Genomic DNA, 4,105 nt, shown 5'->3' with positions numbered 1-4,105 from the left:
AATACGACCCAATTCCAAAGGTAGTCCAAGCCTATAGAGATAAGGGCGGTTCCATTGAAGATAAGTTGACCTCACCAAAAGATAAGATAAGATAAGATAACTAACTTATCTTTTCTAAAAAGGTCACTCTACAACTACTATAAATACACTGGAGCACCCAGGTATAACTCATACTCTGATTCTACATAAAACCTGCTTAATACCTGTGTTAACTTAAGCATCGGAGTCTCTTGTAGGTACCCCCCACCCTCCGGTGACCAAGGATCAGCAGTGCAGCCTGTCCAACAAGTCGGACGCGACGACTTCGGCCACCCTCAACAAGTCGGACACAACAGCTCCGACCAGCACAAAGGATCTCAACTGAGATCGACCTCCAGTTTCAGGTAACCTGATGTGTGGAAAACGATCCAACACAAAACTCACCGGCAAGTGTACCGGATCGCATCAAGTAATAATAACTCACGTGAGTGAGGTCGATCCCACAAGGATTGAAGGATTGAGCAATTTTAGTTTAGTGGTTGATTTAGTCAAGCAAACAGAAGTTGATTTGAGTGAATTTGTGTTCAACAAGAATTAAATGGCATAGAATGTAAAATGGAATGGGTAATTTGCAGGAAATTAAAGAGAACAGAAAATAAAAGTGCTGAATCTTAAAGAACAAGAAATTAAATGGCAGAAACTTATAACACAAGAAATGTAAATTGCAGAATCTTAGAGTGCAAGAAATGTAAATGGCTTGAATGGTAAATGGGTCAGGGGTGTGGGATTGCAAGAATTAAACAAAAGAACAGTAAATCTCAACACATGGAAGAATAGAAGATGACTTGAATTGAACCGGATCTAGAATGGAAACGTAAATAAACTTGGAAAGCATTCAACAGCGAAAATAAAATGATGGCTCCAGATCTCAGGACCCAAGAGACTAGATAACCAAGTCTAGATCTCAATGCCTTCCTAGATCCAAATTTAGAATTCAATTGCAAGAAAAGTAAAGATCAAGCAGTAGAAGAAGCAAAACCAAATTCAATTTCCAAAAGTTGCAGTAAAGTGAGACAGAGAGATCTCAAGGTGAGATTGAGACAGAATTTTCTCATTCTTCAACCCAAGATTTAAGACAAGTGTAGATGAAATTTAAAACAAGAAAACTAAGAGGAAGAGAATTCAATTCTCCTTCCCCAAGACTCAGAACCTCAAAATAACTCCTAACCAAAAGCTCTCCAAAATTACTCAGCAAAACTCCCGCGAAAAAGGTCCCCAAAAACTTAAATTCTAAGCTATTTATACACTCTCTTCAAATGATCTTCAAGCCTTGAATTGGGCCCTTGCTCTTGATGGAATTGGGTTGACAAAAGCCTCTGTTGATTGCTCTTGGAGTTGGAAAGAAACCCACTTGTGAACCGGGTCAGAACCGGGCCATGAAGCATTAAAGCTTGAGTCAAAGTTTGAGGCAAACTTTGACTCAAGCTTTTTGTAGCAGATTGCCTCCCGTGCTGTCATCCACGTTTGGCTCAAAGTTTGAGGTCAAACTTGAGCTCAAACGTGGATCCTCCCTTGCATGTCCTTTGGCCAACGTTTGGCCCAACGTTTGAGGCAAACGTTGACGCAAACGTGGCTCAATCAAGCCTTCAATCAGGGACTCTTCTTCATACACAAATGGTGCCAATATTTGACCTCAAGTTTGAGACAAACATTGGCGCAAGCTTTTTGCTCCGTGGGTCTTCTTTTTGTGGCGCCAACGTTTGACTCAAAGTTTGAGGCAAATGTTGGCGCAAGCTTTTTGCTCCCTGGGTCTTCTTTTTGTGGCGCCAACGTTTGACTCAAAGTTTGAGGCAAACGTTGGCGCAAGCTTTTGATGCCTCCAGGGTGAAGTCAAGGTCTTCCTCACGTTTGAGCTAAAGTTCGAGGCAAACTTTGGCTCAAGCTTTTTGTCCTCTCTTGCTCTTTGCCATTCCTTCTTTCTTCAACCCTCTTCAAAGCTCTTTTCACCTATCATCAATCAATCCAAAACATCAAAGCTATGCTCAAAATCATGAGATTGTTTCTCTTTCATAATATATGACAATTATAGCACAAAATCTCATGAAAATGCATTAATTTATCCATGGTTGATTGAATCAAAGGAAACATGAAATTCTACCCAATTGGCTTACTTATGGCTCAAAAAAAGTGCATAAAATCTATTGAAAACAAAAGAAAAAGACTAGTGAAACTAGGCTATGATGACTTGTCATCATAACCCTCGGAACAAAACCCTAACCCTTAAATTGGGATTCAATTTGTGTTAAAATCATGTGAAAAAAGATGGGGTTTTAGTGGCTGGGAATTTATTATGAATTATGGTAAAAATCGATTGCTGAAAGGACTGAAAAACGGGTAAAAACAGAGAAAGAATCTGAAGAATTTATGAAGAACATGAAGAACACTTTGAGTGTGGTGAAGAACAATGAAGAACACCTTTTTCATTCATAAAAGGGCAAGGAAGTAATTAATTTGGTGTTTGGGGGGTTATTTTGTAATTTCTGAAAGTTGGGGTGGTTAAAGTAGAAATATTAAAAGTTACGGGTAGTAAAAAGTGAATTTTAAAGGTTAAAAGTTAAAGTGGGGTAATTTTCGAAAATTTAATGATAAAATAATAAATAATAATAAAATATTAAATAATAATATTTAATTAAAAATATTATTTTAATAAAAATAATAAAATAATGCGAAAACGACAGTTTTCTGTAAAAACTTTAGAAAGACAACTTTAAGTGCAGAATCTCATAATTACCTTCATAAAACACTTAGGGAGTGGTAATAACATGTTAGTGAGGCAAAGATAAAAGAAAGATAAAAATTTGAAGAAAAGATAAAAATCGAAGAAAAAGTCTGTAAAGTTTTAATGACAGAAAAACAGACAGAGATTAGTGAACGAACTAGGGCAACATAGTTAGTTGTTGAGTTCCAACTAGGGTTAGGTATAATATGAAAAGTTAAACTGTTTCAGTATAGACTTAATGAACCTATACTTGGAACAGACTAACTATTCATATCGAAATTTACATAAGCTTTAAATACATATGTTAAGTAGAGAAATCAAAGCAGAGTAAAGAAACACAGAGAACAGAGTAACTAGAGAAGAATAAAGAGATACAGAGAAAAGAGTAATCAGAGCAAAGTAAAAAGACAAAGAGAAAAGAGTAACGTGATAAAGAGAAATAGTTTGAGTTAAGATGTTGTAAAAGTAAAAGCTGTAGAGTTTGTATAGCATGATTGAACAGAGAAAGAAAGAGGTACTGCATAAGAATGTGAAAGTGATGATGAATAATGAGAATGTTAATGAATGATGATAATGAGAATGATTATGTAAGAATCTGCTGCATTGAGGCAGTCAGATAGATGGTGGTACGACCACTGAGAACGCTTTCCTGTGATACCTTGCTATAATGCTTTGCTGTAAGACAGAGGTTGCTTACAGTGAGTGTGTTGTTGCTCCTGTAAGACAGAGGTTGCTTACAGTGACTATGTTGTTGCTCCTGTAAGACAGAAGTTGCTTACAGTGAGTATGTTGTTGCTCCTGTAAGACAGAGGTTGCTTACAGTGAGTCTGCTGGGCGTATATCGGCTAATAAGTGCCGCCCTGCAAGACAAAGGTTGCTTGCAGTGAGTATTGCCAACAGGAAAGCCTTATCCAGACAAAGGTTGCTGGGTAACGTCGGAAGCGGGTATGTAACCGACAGATGAGGTCATTACCTGCACTAGGGCTAGACATGCATCATATTTGGTTGCGCATTTCCTCTGTTATGATTGTTGTTTGAATGTATGCCTTCTTTGTTTTCATTCTATTCTCTGTGTCTATGTTTTGTTTACTTGTATTCTTTTATTTGTGTTTTGCTTTTTGTTTTCTCTATTTTCTCTATTTATCTATTTCTTCTGTCTACTGCTTCTCGATATTCTACTATTTATCTGCTAAACAACATGGAATTAATGAACATAACTAATAACCCCGACCCTACTAAGAACTCCCCAGTTCTTACCCCTTCTCTCTCCCTTCCCCCTTCAGATGGAAGCATGAGTTCCCTTCCGTACTTTGCTGATGACTGTTCTGTAAAGAGGATTCCACTCTA

Source organism: Arachis ipaensis, chromosome B03 (assembly GCF_000816755.2).
Source record: "Arachis ipaensis cultivar K30076 chromosome B03, Araip1.1, whole genome shotgun sequence".
Taxonomy (NCBI): Eukaryota; Viridiplantae; Streptophyta; class Magnoliopsida; order Fabales; family Fabaceae; genus Arachis; species Arachis ipaensis.
This window is presented reverse-complemented; position numbering follows the sequence as displayed.